At 41.4% G+C, this 23,584-nt stretch overlaps 1 non-coding gene across 1 annotated transcript; it reads left to right on the top strand.

Moving 5' to 3' along the window:
- The first annotated feature begins 822 nt into the window (after positions 1-822).
- LOC132620585 (small nucleolar RNA R71) lies at positions 823-928 on the top strand. Its single transcript, XR_009575028.1, has one exon. It is a non-coding gene; the product is annotated as a small nucleolar RNA R71 (small nucleolar RNA).
- Positions 929-23,584: the final 22,656 nt, after the last annotated feature.

The following is a 23,584-nucleotide window of genomic DNA, read 5'->3' on the forward strand; positions in this document are numbered from 1 at the left end:
TCAATCCCCTTCTCAGTAGCCCCCTGGAGTATTTTACCACTCCTAGTAGTGATGGCAAACACACGGTCTACACCACCTCCCCCATTCTTGGGATTTGGAATAGTATCACTCGGAAGTCCTCCCTTTTTAGGAGGGTGCTGCTCTCTAGAAATATCCCTCATCTGTGACTCAAGCTTCTGAGTAGCCACTGTATGGGAACCCACTGTTTCTGTCAGCCCAGATAAAGTCCTTTCAGACTTAGATTGATTTGCCAGAATCTTCTCAAGCATTGATTCAACCTTCGAACTACCTTGCTCTGTTATTGTTGTAGTTCCCATAGTTGTTGTAAGCACCTTGACCTTGCTGAGGTCTCCATTGATTCTGATTCTGATAGCCACCTTGGTAATTCTGTCTTTGGTAAACCCCTTGAGAGTTATTAACATAATTAGCATCTTCAACTTGCATAGGTGGCCCATCATGGAATGGACCATCTTGAGCATGGTACATCCCTTTTGGCAAAACCGTATCATCCTCACAAACATTTACCTTCTTGATTTGGGATTCATCAAACTTCTTCGTTAGCAAGGAAATATTTGTTGCAAGTTCTGCCAATGTTTGCTGGGTGTCTTGATTCTCCTTCACTATATTCTGGATCATAGCACTACCATACGGTACCACATCAGCATTGTTTGAGTTCCAAGCCTGATTATGAGTCGACAGCTTGTGGTGGTCACTCGTCGATAAGTTTTGTTCATGAAACAACCATCAGCTGCATTATTAGCAACTGACTGCGTCACTGGATCTAGCCCTCGGTAGAACTTCTCCATTAATATTTGTTCCGGAAAACCATGATTCGGGCTCTTCTGCAAATACTCCTTGAATCTCTCCCAGGCTTCATATAGTTGTTCCCCCGGTCGCTGCTTAAATTCATATATCTTGTCACGAATTTCAGCCATCTTGCTAGGGGGGTACCACTTTGTGAGAAAAGCAGTCACCATCTCTCCCCATGAAGTAATCGAATTTCGGGGCAGCTTCTCAAACCATGTTCTTGCCCCTCCAGCTAAGGAATATTTTAATAACTTCAATCGAATATCATCTTGTGGAACGTTGTTCTGGATGTGATTAGCACACACATCCACAAAATTCTGCAAACGACGTTGAGGGTCATTCTCGGTAGAGTTCCGAAAGTATCCCTCAAGTTTCAACAACTGGTATAGAGAGGAGTCAATTTTAACAGTAGCAGCTCCAACTCGAGGCTGAACAATAGCAGATGCATAGTCCTCCTCTGGAAGAAGATCCGTGAAAATATTCTCATCATCTGATTCATTCGCCTGATTGTTCAACCAATTCCCCCGGTTACCAGCACATTGATTTTGCTGATTTTGATTCATGCTCACCTGGTTTACATAGAGTAGCAAACAAGGTGTGATGGAATAAGAAAAAGACTTCAATCAAAGCAAACACTATTTAGTAATTTCAAAACCGTATTCCCCGGCAACGGTGCCAAAATTTGATATGCTCAAATTACACCTATTAATGGTATAACGTGGACGTTGTCAAATATAGTAACCCAACAAGGTTGGGGTCGAATCCCACAGGGAATATGGTGTGAAAAGGTTACTAAAATCTTAGGATGCTAAGTTGTAGGTCTAATGTCTTAATCCGATGATTTTGGTAATAATTGATTTTTCTATAACTAATTGCTATCTACTTGCTTTGGTGGAAATTTATGGTAAAAGAAACTAAGGTTGTGTCCCCGTTAAATAGAGTGTATGATCATGGGTATTGATCTTGATATACTTCTAATGGATCATTATATGAATGCACTTAATCTCTATATGAATCTCTACTATTTCCCAATAAATAAAGATTACGTCTTTCTATGATTTTCCCAAATATTAGAAAGTAACTATGAAGAACGATTAATCATGCCAAGTAAATTCTTCTTATTCCTAAGTGAATTTATTAAACAAAGGTTAAAGCTTTGAGTCCTTGTTTGTTATTCTTACCAACCCTAATTATTTTTCCATATAAATCAAGGTTTATGGCTTTAATCAATGTTTTCAACCATTAATTATGAATGAAGAATGAAGAATAACTAAACCCTAATAATCCATTATGTGTATATCAACCACAAACCCAATCACAAAACACCCATCATTGGGTTCACAACCCTAGTAAGGAAATTTAGCTACTCATGACAAAGAACAATAAATAAGAAATTGAATAATTCATAATTGCTTACTTTGGAAGAAAAGAGGAATTGATAATACTTGAATTGATGTTTGAACCTTCAAAAACTAGCGAGTATTTAATGTTCGAAGTCAAGAGACAAAAATATAATAACTGATGACTATTAATGTCACGACCCAGCCCCGTGGGCCGCGACTGGCACCCTACCTGGGTACCCAGACCAAATCGCATATTCATTTCCGAATCCAAACTTATTTCAGAATTTTCAAGAAGTTATATCAAACATAATTTATATCGAGAATATGTCTTAAGCGGTCATATCAAATCAAACTCAAACAAAGCGGCGGAATAGACATCGCCGGTCAAAATACAAATATATACAAAAGGGCCATTTGGGGCCATCATATCAAACAGACCGCTTTAAGACCCGAAAGCAAAATCAGACAATAAACACATAGGACCCTCGCCCCACATATATGACTACAGGCCTCTACGAACTCAAAACAAAAACATATGGCGAGACCGGGCCCCGCCGTACCCAGATAGTCAAATATACAAAGTATATACAGAGTAGAGGAGTCTGTACCAAGAGTGGACTCCGGACCCAGTAAGAGTACTCCGAAAAGCAAGAAGTGAAGCCTACTGCGGAGGATCACCGATGTCTGCACCTGCGGGCACAAAACGCAGCCCCCGGAGAGAGGGGGTCAGTACGAAATATGTACTGAGTATGTAAAGCACGGAGTACAGAATTATAGAGCAAAACCGAAAGCAAATCAAATGTCAAAGTGGGGTACAAACTGGTATGTCAGAATCTGTATCGAAATCATATACATGCATTTTATGTAAACAAAATCATGCAAACGCTTAAGAGCGTGGTCGCCACTCCGACGCTGGCGCCACACACAGCATAACACCAGAAGGTTTCAAATCTCCGTACATCCCCGAACATAATCATAATCATCAGTGAGCGTATCGCATCACGAGCCATATCACAGCATAACTCCAAACGGAACCCGGCCCTATGGCGAAGCCTCGGGAACCGTAACACAGCATACGGCCGAATTTGTCATAAGGCGCACGAATCAAAACCGGCCCGGGAACCGGTGAACGAAGTCATAATAAGGCACGAGCGGAGTCGTGAGCAAACAAATGCAAATTGTATTTCAAAATAGTGTTTCAAAACAAAGTAAACTCATAAATCATATCCTATTACAAAATAGTCGAATACTTAGTCGACATAAGGTTTCATTTTGCAAAACGATTCCAAAATGGTCCATGTAGTTCAAAACCTGGTTTAGTGCATCGAATATTCCAAACATACCCCGTGGAAGGATGTTCCAAAGATCAGAAGTGGTACGTTCAACTCTATTCTCAAAGATGGCCCGAAGGGCAAATCGGGCATTTTGGGGTAGCGGACCCACCTCGAGTCGAAGTGAGGTGGCGAACATATTTTTACGAGCAGTAATATGCCAAGGGTCATACATAATCATTTCTAGGTTACCCGACCACATTTCGATAGGTTTCGGACGAATAATGGCATTCTAGCCAAAAGGGAGCCTTTAGGCTTCAATCGAATTGAATGAATAGTAACTTTCCTGTGGATCGGGTTTCGAGGAGCAGAAATGCTCCGGAAGGTCTCATATTCAACTAACACACTAAGATATGCCAAATAAAGAATTGGGAAGCTTTACATACCTCACAGATGTCGTAAGCCCTTCCAAAAGTCCCGCCCCGTTTCGCCAAAAATCTGCAAATGGTCAAAGTTACCAATTGAGATTCTTAGGCTCAAAATGCCTTTAACTCCATATTTGCCTACCGAAATTTCGGCAGCATCTCCCCTATAAATCTAACATCCCCGAGGCGTAGCTCGGCTCAAATTAACCAACCACAACAGCCCACACATAAACCAAAACAATATAAACAACAATCACACCATTCTAGCTTTAGAGTTCTACTTTGCTATCTAAGTTGGCAACTTCCATTCAAACTTTCAAAACTCCAATTCTATATCCACATAATTGTATTAATTTACCTATACAACATTAGTCAAACACATTCCAATTACAACCTAAGACATACACGAAATTGCACCAAAATCAATTAGTTTCCATAGTTCTTCAAAATATCAAAATTTCACGACGAACATTCTAACTAACGTCGTTTCATTCCGAATTCATCAATATCATTATAGATTCATATCTAAAGTCTATAGCACCCCAAAATATACATTGATATACATAAGAATACCAAGGATATACACTTTCCGATAATATCCGAATTCGTTTTCCACCGCCAATTTAATTCAACAATCAATCAATTACGATCTAAGGGTCACAACACATTATGCCAACTTAAACAAGATCAATTCAACCCATTTCTTTCTTCCATAACTCACGGCTAATACACACTACACACACACACCCACGACTTCCTATTTGCATCAAAACTATGGGATTCCCATCTACTCCCACTCCTTAACATATTCATATCAATTATATATCAATCAAGGGCAAAATTCTTACCTTTCTTTGAAAACCCGACTTGTCGAAAACGTCGTTCTTGTGCCAAACTAATTATACCCCGTTGAAGAGGGTCTTGAGTACTTCACAATTATGTAGAAACCAAGATTTTTGAGTCACCACACAAGCTTGGAATTTTTCTCTTCTTTTCTCTTTGGACTTCGGCCGAAACCCCTTTTTTTGTGAGTTCTTTGATTTTTGTTCTTGAATTGCTAAGACTTCCTAGTATATATCCATTTGGGGTCATGTGCATAGCACATGACCCTTTTAAAAATGGGCTTGGCCGGCCCCTTCTCTTGCTTGGGCTTCAATTGTAATCTTTTTATTTCTTGGGCCCACTTCTTGAAAAGTCCCGATTTGTAATTCCCGAAACTAATTTCCGAAATTCCAATTTTTATCCTCGGCCTTCCCCGAGGTCTTAGCATTAAAGATTTCACAACCAACATAGTCATATTCACAAAAATTAAAATATGTCCTTATAATCCACAAGTCGTAATTATTTCACGATTTCCAATTGTACGAAAACACGGGGCCTAACATTCTCCCCCCCTTAAGAACATTCGTCCCCGAATGTTAAACAAATCTTATGAAGGCTCACAAGCATAACGGGAAAACCATTCTTATATATAGCACACATGGTCCATCCGTTCATTAATACAACAAATACGAGAATCTAGATTACAGGAGGCGTAGGGAATAAATGGGGGAATCTCTTCTTCATCTCGTCCTCCGCCTCCCAAGTCATCTCTTCCCGATTGTTATTGCGCCACAGAACCTTGACCGAAGGCACCTCTTTAGTGCGCAATCTCCTCACCTGACGATCCAGAATAGATATTGGCTGCTCGTCATAAGATAGCTGCTCCGTCACCTGAATGTCGTCAACTGGGAATATCCTGGCAGGATCACCAATGCATTTCCGCAACATAGACACATGAAACACCGGGTGTACGGCCTCCAAGTCGGATGGTAAGTCTAGCTCATAGGCGACCTCGCCTATCTTTCGCACGATCTGATACGGCCCAATGTACCGGGGGCTCAACTTACCCTTTCTACCGAATCTCATGACACCCTTCATGGGCGACACCTTCAGGAATACCCAGTCGCCAATCCGGAACTCTAACGGTCGACGTCGTCTATCTGCATAAGCTTTCTGTCGACTCTGAGCAGCCAATAATCGTTCTCGAATAAGCTTTACCTTATCTACAGCCTCCTGGATCACGTCTGGGCCAATCAACTTAGTCTCGCCCACGTCAAACCAGCCAATAGGAGACCTGCATCTCCTGCCATAAAGGGCCTCGTACGGAGCCATCTGGATGCTGGAGTGATAACTGTTATTATAAGCAAACTCAATAAGCGGCAAATGATCATCCCAGCTGCCCCTGAAATCAATAACGCAGGCCCGCAACATATCTTCGAGCGTCTGAATAGTGCGCTCGGCCTGCCCGTCGGACTGAGGGTGAAAAGCTGTACTGAGACTCACCTGAGTCCCTAATCCCTCCTGAAATGACCTCCATAAATTTGCTGTAAACTGGGTACCTCGGTCAGTAATAATAGATATCGGGACTCCGTGAAGTCTGACTATCTCTCTGATATACAATCTGGCATAGTCCTCAGCCGAATAAGTAGTCCGAACCGGAAGGAAATGGGCTGATTTCGTCAGCCTGTCAACAACAACCCAGATAGAGTCGTACCTGCGTGGAGTGCGCGGTAATCCAACAACAAAATCCATATTAATCATCTCCCATTTCCAGGCTGGAATTTCCATCTCCTGTAATAATCCACCGGGCTTCTGATGCTCGATCTTAACTTGCTGGCAGTTCGGGAACTGACTAACAAACTCAGCAATATCTTTCTTTATGCCGTCCCACCAATACAAACACCTGAGGTCCCGATACATTTTAGTGGAACCAGGATGAACAGAATACCGTGCATTATGGGCCTCGCCCATAATCTGCCGCCGTAAGCCCGCAACGTCCGGTACACAGAATCTGCCGTCATATAATAATACTCCGTCAGGCGAGATCTCAAACTGAGTCTTTGATTTACTAAGGGCCACATCTCTGTACTGAATCAAAAGAGGATCCTCAACTGGCGCTGCTTTACCTCCTGAATAATAGATGACTCAGCAACTGGACGAACAGAAATCCCAGAATCTCCAGAATCCACCAAACGAACTCCGAGGCTGGCCAGCTGATGAATATCACGAACCAATTCTCTCTTATCAGATGGAACATCAGCCAGACTGCCCACGGACTTGCGGCTAAGCGCATCAGCTACCACATTGGCTTTCCCCGGATGGTACAGAATATCAACGTCGTAATCCTTTAGTAACTCAAGCCATCTCCGCTGCCGCAAATTTAGTTCCTTCTGTCTGAAAATATACTGGAGACTCTTATGGTCCGTATAGATATCAACATGGACCCCATATAAATAATGCCGCCAAATCTTCAGAGCATGAATCACCGCGGCCAACTCAAGATCATGAGTGGGATAGTTTTTCTCGTGCGGTCTGAGCTGCCGGGAAGCATAGGCTATGACTCGACCGTGCTGCATCAATACACATCCTATCCCAATACCAGAGGCGTCACAATAGACAACATACCAGTCAGATCCCTCTGGAAGAGCCAAAACTGGTGCTGTAATCAATCTCTCCTTCAGCATCTGAAAGCTGCGCTCGCAAGCATCTGTCCACTGGAATTTTGCTGCTTTCTGGGTAAGCCTCGTCAGTGGTGCTGCAATAGAAGAGAAATCCTCCACGAACCTGCGGTAATACCCAGCCAATCCAAGAAAACTACGCACCTCTGTCGGTGTAGTAGGCCTGGGCCAATTCTGCACAGCCTCAATCTTCTGCGTGTCAACCCGAATACCATCTGCGCCGATAATATGGCCCAAGAATGCCACAGAAGTCAACCAGAACTCACACTTAGAGAATTTAGCATATAACTTCTGCTGACAGAGGATGCCAAGTACCGTCCTCAAATGATCTGAATGCTCCTCGACTGATCGCGAGTAAATCAGGATATCATCAATAAACACAAGAACAAACATATCCAGGAAAGGCCGAAATACCCGGTTCATCAGATCCATAAATACTGCTGGAGCATTAGTCAGCCCGAAAGACATAACTCTGAACTCATAATGCCCGTACCGAGTCCTGAAAGCAGTCTTCGGGATATCTGACTCCCGTACTCGCACCTGATGATAACCAGAACGCAGATCTATCTTTGAAAAGTGTCTAGCACCCTGCAGCTGGTCAAACAAGTCATCAATCCGGGGGAGGGGATATTTATTCTTAACAGTCACCTTATTCAGCTGCCGGTAGTCGATACACATCCGCAACGACCCGTCTTTCTTTCTGACAAACAGCACCGGCGCTCCCCAGGGTGATGTGCTGGGTCTAATAAAGCCCTTATCCAGCAAATCTTTCAGCTGCTCCTTCAACTCCTTCAACTCAGCTGGTGCCATTCTGTACGGAGGAATAGATATAGGCTGCGTATCCGGCATCAACTCAATAGAAAAATCAATCTCCCGCTCAGGCGGAAGGCCAGGAAGCTCGTCAGGAAAAACATCTGGAAACTCGCTGACGACCGGAACAGACTGAAGGGTAGGTACCTCCGCGGCAGTATCGTGCACACGAACCAAATGATAGATATAACCCTTCTGGATCATTTTCTTAGCCTTGAGGTATGAAATAAACTTACCCCTCGGCGATGCTGTAGATCCGAACCACTCTATGACTGGTTCTCCTGGAAACTGAAAACGGACTACCTTGTTCTGGCAGTCGACATTAGCATAACAGGAAGACAACCAGTCCATGCCCATAATGACGTCAAACTCCAGCATGTCTAACTCTATCAAGTCAGCCTTAGTGCTACGATCATAAATGGTCACAGAACAATCCTTATAAATCTGTCTCGCTACAATAAAATCCCCAACTGGCGTAGCTACCTCAAACGGTTCTATAGGCTCAGACACTATCCCAATCTTACTAGCAACGAGCGGGGAAATATACGATAAAGTAGAACCAGGGTCAATCAATGCATATACAGATCTGGAGAAAACCAGCAATGTACCTGTGACGACGTTTGGCGAAGCCTCCTGATCCTGGCGGCTGGCCAAAGCATATATGCGGTTCGAGGGACCGCTAGAACCTGAAGTGCCACCGCGGCCTCGACCGCGTCCTGCCGGTGCTGAAATACCTCGCCCTCCAGGGCGTGCAACTGATGGAGCAGAAGAAGAACCGGCGGCTGACCCTGTCTGCTGAGCAGCACTACCAGAACCGCTAGCCAATGGACAATCTCTCATAAAGTGGCCCTGATCGCCACAAGAAAAACAAGCTCCCGTCGCTCGGTAACACTCCCCGGGATGTGACTTCCCGCAATGAGGACAACGGGGCCTGGGTGGTCTGGCCTGGCTGGGACCCCTGGGTACCTGTGAACCTGCCACTCTGGAGCTCTGACCGGCCCCAGACAGTCCTGTACTATCGAATCTCCGGCTACCTGACTGAGTGCCCCTGCCGGAAGGAGGAAAATATCTGTCAGACTGCTGCTGCTGCTGAGGCTGTCCGCCTCGAGAATCCCCTGAATAACCCACGGATCTAGCCCTCTTGGGCGGCCTCCTGTCTCGATCTCTGCCAGCAGGATCAGATCTGCGACGGTCCTCCATACCCATCGCATAGGCCTGAAGCCGGGAAATGTCCATGTCTGCCTGCAATGACACTGCCATACAACTATCAACCAAATACCGGTCCAATCCCATAACATATCTGTGCATCCGATCGGACATATCTGCTACCACGGCCGGTGCATATCGGGCCAGAGAATCAAACTCAAGGTTATACTCGCGAACACCCCGACCCCTCTGCTGCAGACGTAAGAATCGATCAGCCCGTGCCCGCCGTAACTCTGGGGGAAAAAAGTGGCGGGTGAATGCTATCACAAACTGATCCCAAGTGGCTGGAGGGGCACCCTCTCCTCTAGACAGCTCCCAAGTCTCGTACCAGTGGGTAGCCACATCTCGAAGCCGGTGCGAAGCCAGCTCAACTGACTCGGTCTCTGAAGCCCTGACCAAGTCCAGTGAGCGTCGCATCCCCCGAATAAAGTCGTGGGGGTCCTCGTCGGGCTTAGACCTGAAGAACTCTGGAGGGCCACATAGCAGAAACTCCCGAACTCTCAGGCTGTCCCGCCTGTCATCATCATCGTCGTCCCTCCGCCCGCGCCTGCGAGCCTGTCCTGCTACCAGTGTAGTCAACAGCTGTACAGCCTCCCTCAGGGTCCTATCCTCCGCCCCTGGCTGAGGAGCTGGAGTCTCAGGTGCGGGTACACGGACCTCTGGAGCTGCTGAAGGTCCTGCTCCAGGCTGTACTAGTGGGGGTGTAGCAGACCCCTCAGAATGAGGCACATCCTCAGGCAAATCATAGACACGAGCCCGGGTAGCTCGCTGTGCCTGGCTAGTCTCTCCAATCCTCGCCTTGCCCTTCTGGGCCGCCGTTGCCTTCTTCGGAGGCATCACTGCAAACACGAAGGCGAGTCAGATCAAAATCATCCTAATAGCTCAGCTCTATCGCACGATCTAAGATTACAAAGAAAGTAACATCCTAAATGCCCTGTAGCTTCCTGCTTATAGACGTGGTGCACAACACATCGATAAACAAGACTCTACGAGACACGGCCTGCAGACATTCCGAGGACAAACCGCTCTGATACCACTTTTGTCACGACCCAGCCCCGTGGGCCGCGACTGGCACCCTACCTGGGTACCCAGACCAAATCGCATATTCATTTCCGAATCCAAACTTATTTCAGAATTTTCAAGAAGTTATATCAAACATAATTTATATCGAGAATATGTCTTAAGCGGTCATATCAAATCAAACTCAAACAAAGCGGCGGAATAGACATCGCCGGTCAAAATACAAATATATACAAAAGGGCCATTTGGGGCCATCATATCAAACAGACCGCTTTAAGACCCGAAAGCAAAATCAGACAATAAACACATAGGACCCTCGCCCCACATATATGACTACAGGCCTCTACGAACTCAAAACAAAAACATATGGCGAGACAGGGCCCCGCCGTACCCAGATAGTCAAATATACAAAGTATATACAGAGTAGAGGAGTCTGTACCAAGAGTGGACTCCGGACCCAGTAAGAGTACTCCGAAAAGCAAGAAGTGAAGCCTACTGCGGAGGATCACTGATGTCTGCACCTGCGGGCACAAAACGCAGCCCCCGGGGAGAGGGGGTTAGTACGAAATATGTACTGAGTATGTAAAGCACGGAGTACAGAATTATAGAGCAAAACCGAAAGCAAATCAAATGTCAAAGTGGGGTACAAACTGGTATGTCAGAATCTGTATCGAAATCATATACATGCATTTTATGCAAACAAAATCATGCAAACGCTTAAGAACGTGGTCGCCACTCCGACGCTGGCGCCACACACAGCATAACACCAGAAGGTTTCAAATCTCCGTACATCCCCGAACATAATCATAATCATCGGTGAGCGTATCGCATCACGAGCCATATCACAGCATAACTCCAAACGGAACCCGGCCCTATGGCGAAGCCTCGGGAACCGTAACACAGCATACGGCCGAATTTGTCATAAGGCGCACGAATCAAAACCGGCCCGGGAACCGGTGAACGAAGTCATAATAAGGCACGAGCGGAGTCGTGAGCAAACAAATGCAAATCGTATTTCAAAATAGTGTTTCAAAACAAAGTAAACTCATAAATCATATCCTATTACAAAATAGTCGAATACTTAGTCGACATAAGGTTTCATTTTGCAAAACGATTCCAAAATGGTCCATGTAGTTCAAAACCTGGATTAGTGCATCGAATAGTCCAAACATACCCCGTGGAAGGATGTTCCAAAGATCAGAAGTGGTACGTTCAACTCTATTCTCAAAGATGGCCCGAAGGGCAAATCGAGTCGAAGTGAGGTGGCGAACATATTTTTACGAGCAGTAATATGCCAAGGGTCATACATAATCATTTCTAGGTTACCCGACCACATTTCGATAGGTTTCGGACGAATAATGGCATTCTAGCCAAAAGGGAGCCTTTAGGCTTCAATCGAATTGAATGAATAGTAACTTTCCTGTGGATCGGGTTTCGAGGAGCAGAAATGCTCCGGAAGGTCTCATATTCAACTAACACACTAAGATATGCCAAATAAAGAATTGGGAAGCTTTACATACCTCACAGACGTCGTAAGCCCTTCCAAAAGTCCCGCCCCGTTTCGCCAAAAATCTGCAAATGGTCAAAGTTACCAATTGAGATTCTTAGGCTCAAAATGCCTTTAACTCCATATTTGCCTACCGAAATTTCGGCAGCATTTCCCCTATAAATCTAACATCCCCGAGGCGTAGCTCGGCTCAAATTAACCAACCACAACAGCCCACACATCAACCAAAACAATATAAACAACAATCACACCATTCTAGCTTTAGAGTTCTACTTTGCTATCTAAGTTGGCAACTTCCATTCAAACTTTCAAAACTCCAATTCTATATCCACATAATTGTATTAATTTACCTATACAACATTAGTCAAACACATTCCAATTACAACCTAAGACATACACGAAATTGCACCAAAATCAATTAGTTTCCATAGTTCTTCAAAATATCAAAATTTCACGACGAACATTCTAACTAACGTCGTTTCATTCCGAATTCATCAATATCATTATAGATTCATATCTAAAGTCTATAGCACCCCAAAATATACATTGATATACATAAGAATACCAAGGATATACACTTTCCGATAATATCCGAATTCGTTTTCCACCGCCAATTTAATTCAACAATCAATCAATTACGATCTAAGGGTCACAACAACACATTATGCCAACTTAAACAAGATCAATTCAACCCATTTCTTTCTTCCATAACTCACGGCTAATACACACTACACACACACACCCACGACTTCCTATTTGCATCAAAACTATGGGATTCCCATCTACTCCCACTCCTTAACATATTCATATCAATTATATATCAATCAAGGGCAAAATTCTTACCTTTCTTTGAAAACCCGACTTGTCGAAAACGTCGTTCTTGTGCCAAACTAATTATACCCCGTTGAAGAGGGTCTTGAGTACTTCACAATTATGTAGAAACCAAGATTTTTGAGTCACCACACAAGCTTGGAATTTTTCTCTTCTTTTCTCTTTGGACTTCGGCCGAAACCCCTTTTTTTGTGAGTTCTTTGATTTTTGTTCTTGAATTGCTAAGACTTCCTAGTATATATCCATTTGGGGTCATGTGCATAGCACATGACCCTTTTAAAAATGGGCTTGGCCGGCCCCTTCTCTTGCTTGGGCTTCAATTGTAATCTTTTTATTTCTTGGGCCCATTTCTTGAAAAGTCCCGATTTGTAATTCCCGAAACTAATTTCCGAAATTCTAATTTTTATCCTCGGCCTTCCCCGAGGTCTTAGCATTAAAGATTTCACAACCAACATAGTCATATTCACAAAAATTAAAATATGTCCTTATAATCCACAAGTCGTAATTATTTCACGATTTCCAATTGTACGAAAACACGGGGCCTAACAATTAAAACCCTACAATGACTATTTATAGGTTCTGAAAACGTGAAAGTAGCAGATTTGCACTTTGGTGCGTCGATACGAAATACGGTCCGTAAAGTGAAATACGGACCGTAAAGTGGTTTACCACCAAGTCGTCCTTACAGTTGTGAGTAACTTCAATCTTTTTGAAATACGGACCGTAAAGTGGTTTACGGCCCGTAAACTGCCCAGTCGTCTTTCAACTTCCAAAACTCCGACTTTCTGCCAAATGCTCGAATGGTTAAATACACCTTGAAATACGGATCGTAAACTGAAATACGGTCCGTAAACTGAGTTCGTAAATTACCATGTCCTCAGCCTGCCTTTCTGGTTCTGTTATTCTTTATTACCACCATGGAATACGACTCGTATTTTAGAATACGGACCATAAACAAAGTTTACGACCACTTCTGTACTTCCAACTGTTTTCATTCCAAATCTGCTCCGTTTCCTGAAAAACACTAAAAACCACGTAAAATCACATAGACTTACTTAAAAACAAGTAAAACTTATAGCAGAAAAGCATCGATTTGTGGCGTAAAATCACACCACATCAAAGACTCAACAAGGCAAGAATCCAAATACTACACAAAAACTATTACATGTCATTGACCGACTAGGACAGAGTTTTGTGTTAATCGAACTGTGAAGATTCAATGCTATATATATCCAGGTCTATCCAAGAAGAAGTTTGCGCACGCACAAAGAGATAATTCATAATATAGAGCGAAGATGTTATATCCAAGAATATTCAAGAATCTGGGGTTGCATCGTAGTGCAGGAAAAAGGATTGAAGCTGTTTTACTATATAATGTTCTCCAGTTCAAACGTTTAGAAATCTTGTGTCACGACCCAATTCGAGGTCGCGTGGGCACCTACCTTTTCCACCTCGGTAGGCGAACCCTCTATCGAATAACATACCATTGAATCAAGGACAATCAATCTCACTAAAACATAATCGACAGTAGCAGTGGAACTTCATAATATATATTTAATAAACTCAAGTATTCATATGATTACAACAATACATGATTACAGGCTCGATCCAATTTCCCATGACCTGCTCTAGACTAGTACAAGAGCGACTAAATGAATTTCGATTTCCACTATATTCTAAGACTCAACCTCCATCCCGGAATGAAGTGGGTTGAGGTCTTCAAGATTGGCACCGCGCATTTTTTGACACGTCATAATTAACCACCTGAAACAATCTACACCCCGAAAAGGGTGTAGCAAGTGCAATATCAGTACAATCCATGCGTACTGAGTAAGTATCATAGGCCGACAATGGTTAGTAACACATATCAAAAAAAGAATTCATAGATAAACATGATAACAATCCAATCAAGTCATACGTCTATGTACCATGCACTGTACATCAACACCTTTTAATCATTAACTTCACCCCAATAATCACTAGCCAATCTCACAACAATCTCGCAACTCACATATCATTAAATTGTTCATTTTAGTCTAGTAGTCAACTCTTCATCAAGACACCCGTTATTCTACATCATATAGAGATCAAACATATAACTAATCTTACGGACGGTCTATGGGATACTTCAACAAGTTCAATTAATAAATCCATATCCAAGTACACGCCATTGCCTAAGTAAAGAATCTAATCCCAAATGTGTCCGGTCTGAATTTATGAAGTCCGAATCCAGCACCACAAGTACAGCACCAACATCCAAAAATCAAATCATAATGCAATGCAATGCAATAGTGTATGAATGCAATGCAATGCAATAGCGTATAAATGCAATGCAGTGCCATGCAAATGCAGTGTACACATGTACTCCAGACGGAAGTATCGACGTCTCGGTAGCACAACCACGTGTGCCTCGTGAAGTCTAAATGCCACCCATCTCAGATCTTTGCCCAACAAATAGACATGACCCTGGCTAATTGCTCACAGGGGGAGTCTTACCGGCACCACTCTGGGGGACCTGCGGAGTCCATGCACTAACAACGATTTCGGAATAACATCAGAATCGGCCATGCAACGATGATTCCGGAATTGATCATCAGACATCGACCATCTCATAATCACTCAAGTAAAAGAGTTTCATCAAGATCAGTTGGCACAATCAATGATTCCGGAATTGATCATCGGACATCGGCCTTCTCATAATGATTCAAGTAAAAGAGTTTTATCAAATATCAGTTTCACACAATCAACGATTCCGAAACTGATCATCGGACATCGGTCTTCTCACAATCACTCAAGTAAAAGAGTTTACCAAAATATTAGATTCACTCAATCAACGATACCAGATCATCACCGGGTATCGACCATGCATCATGAATGAATGAGAATGCGTGCAGTGCATGTATCAACATTAAGCTCAATATCACAAGCACCAATAATGGGGTACGCCAACAATGTATCATATAACAGTACCAATAGCGGGTATGCCAACAATATATCAATATCACAATACCAACTGTGGGTATGCCGACAATGTATCTACAGTGGGTCATATTACCAACAGTGGGTATGCCAATAATATATCCGAACTAAGACGGATAACAAGATCTAATCTCTATCAACAACTCGTGGCATCAAGCCAACACAATAGAACAGTCAAACACAACACAGCAGGGTGTCTAGTCCCAACACACAATAGGTCAATCAATCGATATACATTATTACCACTTCCTTAAATCAGCCTATTAGCTTAGAACATAAATCTCACCCTACACTCAAAATCCCTCGTCATAACTCATTTAGAACTCAATCACAATCGTTGGTACATTTTATCCTCCCATTTATCTACTAGATTCACTAGTAATGGCATAACAGAAGTAATCATATATTACGGGAAATTTTCATCATTAGGCACAAAAATAAGTTTCATCCGCTACTCCCAAGTCACATAAATCCATCGATATTCAAGAAAAATCACATCAAACAACCTAAGGAATGTACAGGCCACAAGCCCGAACAAACAAGTCACACAACAATACCATCCTAGGATTCCATCCTAAATCTCCGATTCCTACACATGCATTCTCTGTCCCTTCTAATACACGAATATGGAAAACTAACCGGAGTCTACTGAAAAGGAAAGTCATAACCTACCTGGTAGCCGAACAGATGCCACGGCCCACACGTTTCCATGGCTTTCAAAGCGCTTGTCCTCACACGAATTTTGAAATTTTGGATAGAATTTGGCTTTTTAGCGGGGGGAGGGGGGGATTCAATTTTTGAATGGGGATACACTTCCAAATTTGTCCTTAAACCCTAATTTCGTCCTATAAATAGAAGGCATTTGGGTCATTATTAGCGATCCAAATTTTTGACCAAAATACCTTAAGTATTTAGTTAGAATACAACCTTTATACCACAGATATACACTAAACTATCAAAATATACTTATATAATATATACATATTACTCATATACCAAAAAGAGACAACTACATTTAGAATTTTATAAGAATTACCTATCAATACTACTCAAAATACAAAAATTTCCAAAAGAAAAGGTTGTTTTAAGGATCTTCAAGTGTTGGTGTTTGGAAGTTGACTCAATACACTCCATTTTGATCTTTAGGTTTCCCCAAAAAGAGGTACTAGTCTATCATAACTATTTTACACTGTTTTCCTAGCTCTTTAACACTGTTCTTGTGATATACATTCTTGTTCCTTATCTGTGTGCAACCTTGATTATCCCATACTGTGTTCTATAGCTCCATTATGTTGTCTTATTGTTTTTGCTTATTTTAAATCGTTCCTAGCTTAGCTTTTGTTCTACACAACTATATTGTGTTGTTCCATTATGTTCAAACCTATTTTAGTCTATATTATGCTTACATGACCCTGCCATGATGATCATGTTGATATAATTAGCTTTGAAACTATCTAAGTGTATAAAATGGTATGATGGACTTGTTCATGTGTTTCTAAGTTATATTCAATGAAATGTAGAACTTAAAAAAAGGGTTATTTACTTGAAAGAACTATTTTTGATGACTAAAGTTACCGTTACATTGTTTTCTTCTTTAACTCTGGGGTGACCTGGTTTAGTTAGGGGTCCTAAGGTGTTCTCTATTAGTATTTGGTTGGTCTAAGTTGCAAATATCCAAGTTTGTTTGCTAGCTTAGTGTTCTTTATGATGCCATAGTGACTTGCTTAATCCTTATACTAGTTGCTTTCCTTAAATCTTATGAAAGCTATCCCTTATGATTGGTGTCCCTTGAGTTTGAATTCTTGTTAAGTAATTCCTGAGGTCTTTGTATATTTAGATCATTTAGAAGTTAAGAATGTAAAATACTAAAACTGACTAAAGGTTTTTTTTAAAAAAATCCAAAGTGTGGAATCTGTTAGTTTTTTACCCCCCCCCCCCCCTTTTTTTTTTTTTTGGTTACTTGTTGTGATCATCTGAATACTAAAAATGAGTTCTAAAAATTAAAGCTAAGTTCATATGATCATGTTTATGCATGTCATGCCTAAGATTTCCCCCACTTGACCTAGTACCACCTATTTGATCCAAGTTGTGTGCATTGATTATCTATGTACCTTAGACAGTACCCTGGATTCTTGTTTGAACTTGAAGTCCTCAGGACTAGTCATGTAGAAATCTCTGTATATCTGCACTTGTTCTGATTAGTTGATTCACATTTTAGAACTTAAGGCACCCCTCATATGTTTACTTGTGAACCCTTTAATTGCTAAACCACTTGTGTGCCAGTGTGTGTCAATTGTGAGGAGGTATTAGGGCCATTTGGCTCTATGCCTAGTTTGTCGTGTCTATTCTGTATTGACTTGGTCCCTGTGTGCTTACTTGAATTGAAACAATGCCTAACATATTGCTTTGGACCTAGGAGAACATCATGTCCCTTTTCAATATCCTTTGGTTGTTTTCCAAGCTGTTAAGTGCCTTATTTGGACCTTGCCTTGCTTGGGTCAACAATAGAGGTTCTCTAAACTTTCTTAAGCTCCATATGTTTCTTTGGGCTAGTTGTTTGGACCCTGCTACATTCCTGAACTTCATTATGGTTTAGGATAGCACCCATGTACCCTTTATCCAAACTTAAAACCTTTACCTACCATAGGATGCCCAATATGCAAATTCTAAAAAATACATTATTGTCTTATGTTTCCTGTCTATTTATTTTGAACCTATAAGTTGTCTAAAACCATTTCTTGAACTTGTTGAACTTAAAACTAGTGTGGTAAAGGGACTATTGTCCTACTTCTGTGATCCCACTCGGCTACTTATATACCTGAAGGGAATTGGAACTTGTCTATCTCAATTACCTAGTTTTAGTTTCCAGGACTGCTTATCATAAAACCTTGTGACCTGTTTTCTTCCTATACCACTTGCCTTTGTGTGACCTTTAAATATTGAACCATATCTAATGTTAATCTGTTGTAGGACCTAGGCCAGAATAATCATGCACCTTAGTCTAAAATTATGGAACCTGCATTTGTTATGTGCATCCAGACCATGTTAATCCTTTGAATGACCTGTGAGTCAACTATATGACACTTACTTAGAAACCTGGAACTTATGTCTTACCTTGTGCTACCCATGCTAAGCCCTTTTTTTGCATTTGGTTGAAGTTTTCCTACATGAGTTCTGGTTGTTCTTTCTAGTCAGCTTGACTTGCTATAACCTCCTTGTTTGTTGCCTATTGGTTTCTTGCCTAGATTTGGAGCATGTATGGGTGCTGATGAGCTGTATTTTTGCTATGGATTGTTGCTATTTTGTGGCCATCTGTGTCTGGTTATTTAAGTTCCAAGTATGGGGAGGGTATGCCCTTTAGGGTGGTTTTGCTCTCTTCAACTCTGAGGGTATATATCACTGAGTATATCTAGTATATTGGTAGTTTTAAAACTTAGCAAATTTATAAGAAAAGCCAGTGGTATAGTAGGTGTATACCATATATATTGCAAGCTTAACACTTAGAGAATTCCTAGAACAAAGGGGTTGTATACTGGGAGGGTATATCATGTATATCTTACCCTCACACTTAGAAATTTTGAAGAAATCCAATGGTATATCAATTTTATACCATGTATATTGAGAATCTACACTTAGAATCATTTTGGGATGAAAAGGATTTTGGGCCTAGACACTGCCAGGTCTACATTGGCTTAACACTTAGTATTTTTTTTAGGCATGTTCTTCTTCTGGGCCACTGAGCAATCCTACGATTAATTATTATGGTCTTGTCCCAAATGAGAGTTGTAATTTAATTTTTTTGGCTTTGTAATAGAAATTAGTTTAATTCCATTCTTGTATTTAGTTTAATTTTGAACATGTACTACTGTTGTATACCCGTTTGTATTTGTACACCCCAAAAACCCATTGGTGGGCTTCCACGAGGCCCACTAACGTATCAAGATCAAGTCAACCAAATCCGGAGCAAAATGGAGCATAATTGGATTAAGGACAAGCCATTGCATAACATCTTCGTTTGGGCTTGGTCGGCCTAAAATCTCACTCTTTATGATTTACGCAATTTTAATTCCTTATTTACGCACTAGATTGTATCTATATTGGAACCCTTAATTGGTAATAACATAATTTAGAGTCATTAAAATTGATTTCTATATAAAATTGGCATAAAACATGCATAAGTTGAATAAATGGACTAATTTGAGACTATTAGACTGATTTCAATTATACTAGGCTTTGTGTAAAATTTGTATAAAATTTATAGAAATGGACTCAAAACTTGTTAAAATTGGATAATTTAGTTAAGTATAAAATGGTCTATATAAAAACTATATAGTATATAAAACTTCTTTCGTATAAGAACTATTTTCTATACTTAAGCGATTTTTTAGAAACATTTTTTTGGGTGGATTTACGTAGATTCCTACTTAGGCTATGAGCCTTCGAGTATTAGCCTAAGTGTTCTAGTCCGACACCCTACACCCGATTTTGGGCAAAACTATACTTCGTTGATTCCTTGAAAAGAGTATTTTTGCATGAAAATGACTAATCTTATTACGGAAATCTACACTTAAGCAATTTTTATCTAAAAAAAAACTTATAATCACAAGGAACACTATTAGAACTCGTAGGTAAACCACAATTGAGCGGATCCTTAATACCGGAGTGCCTAACACCTTCCCTGGGGAATCGCTAGAACTCTTACCCAGACTTCGGTTGATTAGGTTTCTTTTAAATAATAGTTTTAAATGAACCCTTTTTGAACTGGTTTTCCTAATTTCCTAAAAAATAGGTGACGACTCTAAAATGTGTCCTTTAGAGCACCATTAAGTGGTTGGCGGGTTTTTCCGACTTTCCCGGTACGATTCACAACCATATTCCCCGGAACACCTCCCTCCTTTTATGAGGTATATGCGAGCCGGTTAAATTTAGAATTCCCAACGCCCGCTACAGATGGTGACTCTGTTGCGTACTTTTAAGGTTCTAACCATAAGGGTTCCAATTGTTTGTGTATTTGTATGATATAAATTATTTATGTGTTTAAATTTTCGCAAAATATAACTGTCATTCATGCATCCATACTCCTCCACTCCTGGCATTTATTATATATTTTATCAAAGGATGACGACACGGGATGAGTTGCGGTCATACCTTAACTAAAAAACCTTTAATATATTCTTTGGAGGTCTCTAAGGTCGAGTGGGTATGCGGTCATCCCACAGCCTTCGAGAGCCACCCCCAGCTTGTCCACTTGGGTAACCTATGTCATTCATTTGAAAGACCACTCTAGAATAATTAGCGTAGAGCGAAGCCAAATCCTGACTGATAGCGCATATTGACCATAGACAGGTTTGGGTATCTCAGACATACCTAATCGGACAGGAAATACACCCTACTGTGTTCAAATGGTGTAGAAACTTGAAGACACCGCATCCCACTATTTGCTATCTGGAAGCATTATTGTGCCAAGTGTGAAGTAAATTATTGTTCCTAGGGGCAGGGAACTAACAGTATTATGTTTTGGAGATGTCTCTTGATGTGCAGTTTGATATGATTGTGGGAGAGTTTGTACGAGATTATGAAGAAGGCCGCATCGAGGGAATAAAAGATGCTTAAAAAGATTGAAAGAATGTAATAATAGAAGACAAGTTGGATAAGGATCCAAACAGCCCAAGCCATGATGAAAATTACTATGAGTGGCTTAGGGCTGAGTTAGCTGATGCTGCCGCTCCAGGGCCAGATCTGTACAAATTTTCGAAGGATAGGGAAGCCGTGAATGCAATCCAAGTTAGGAGAATGAAACGGTGAATGGAAGGAAGAGAAATGGATCATCAAGCAAAGATAGAATATGATCAAAAGATAATTGAGAGTTTGACAAATGAAGTAGAGGCTTCATTAAAGAGCTTGGAATGGCTTGAAACTTTTGTTAAGGAAGCCATATATATGGGGACATCATTGCCTGATGATCAGAGGGGTCAATGGATCGGGATGACATCGATGCCAGCACATGTAGCCATCCAGACTGCCCTTCGAAGGGCCAAGAAGGAGCTAGATGATAGAGAGCAAATTTCTGTCCGTGGAGTGGACTTTTTCTTATTATTGGATTTATTTTAAAAGCCTTGTAATCCCACTTGGGAAATATCATTAATGAAAGCACTGGGGATTTTATCTTTGGGATCAATACATTTGTTTTACATATGACACAATTTTGCTGTATACGCTAGTAGCCTCAGAGAAACGAGGTATAGGAAAGCGAATTATATATTACCTAAATGCTTACTTGATATAAACGCTTTGTGTGAAAATCATATATATTGTCGAAACTCTTGATTGGTCCATATTCCGGCCACTACCCAAAAGAAAAAACCAAGGAAAATAACCATCAAAACAAATTTAGATCCACTTTTAAATGTTGATTTGTTAATAGAAAATGGAGACTCCAAACAATATGAGTGCAACTTCACCTTACGTCAACCTAGTCAGTGACGAAAAGGGCATAGAAGCAGCAACTGAGAAAAAATGACAATGGGATGAAATGATGGCCTTAGCCACTGCTAGAATGAAAGAACCTGTACAAAGTACTAAGGCAGCCAATGAGAAATGAAAGAAGCAGAAACTCTCCTAGTTTATGTTGAAGAACTAACAAAGCAACACCCTGCCAATTAGGTAAAATGGGGGAAGACGCCTAGCCTAAACTACGGATGGACCTGATTTCCCTTTGGTGGGATACGTAGGCAGTCTATTAAAGACTCTGTCCTTTTATAATAAAAAAACCTAAATTCCCCTTAGTATATGATGGGTAGAAGCAAATCAACCATACAAACTATTTACTACAAATTAGTATTCCCAAAAGATATAAAAAGACCAAAATACCCTGGAATGTGAATCAATCAAGGAGTCAAAACAAAGTATATGATTCTGTGTGCAATAAACTGCGAACAATGTGATATCTTATGTTTCGTACTTAAACCTAACGCTAACTTAAAAGCTTTTGAGTTGTTTTTTCTTTTAGACAAGGGTCGATTCATTGGCACCAGCCACTCAATCAAAAGCTACCGCAGCGTCCTTAAACCTATTAGATGAAAACATGCCTGAAACTCCACCACAAAACATAAATTCTTTAGTAGAAGGTACCCCAACAGTGGACATAGCTGGAATACCTCTAGAAGAGGCTGTCAGTCTACTGATGAGACAATTGGTTGAAGCCAGAGAAGAAGCGAACCGCCTAAGGGCCGAGAAAGAAAATACCACTAATGCTGAGGCTAGGAGACCTCCACCCACTTTCCCAAATCTGGATTCAACAATTCCTAATCATTTCCCTCAAACCCAGACTGGGGCTACCTTTCGGACTCCACTACGTTGAAATGCTACCCATGTGGGGAGCTCCTCCCACCATACCCCATCTTTTCAAACACCAGCTCGCGCAACAAACTCAAATGCTTATCAAGCCCCTCGGGCAACAGGAGTTCCAATGACCCATCCCGTACAACCAAATGTCACTTTTCAAGATCATGTCACCCACATTGACTCTTCGCCAGAATTGGAAAACATGGAAATGTTCTTCGAAGCAAGAATAGACAAAACAGAGAAAGAGATAGGGAAGAAAACTACCGAGTTAGAGCATGGATGTAAGAAGAAAGAAGGGTTGAGGTACTCTGACCTGTGCATCCATCCTGACTTGGGCCTTCCGGAAGGATTAATTCCCAAATTTGATAACTTCAATTGGTCGGGAAACCCCAAAGCCTACTTAAGGGCTTACTGTGTCCAGTTGGTTGGAAGTGGCGGAAATGAAGCCCTGCTTATGAGGTTGTTTAGTCGAAGTCTATCAGGAACAGCTATGGAATAGTTCATCTCTTAAGATATTAGCTGGTGGAAAACATGGGAAGAA

Source organism: Lycium barbarum, chromosome 11 (genome assembly GCF_019175385.1).
Source record: "Lycium barbarum isolate Lr01 chromosome 11, ASM1917538v2, whole genome shotgun sequence".
NCBI lineage: Eukaryota > Viridiplantae > Streptophyta > Magnoliopsida > Solanales > Solanaceae > Lycium > Lycium barbarum.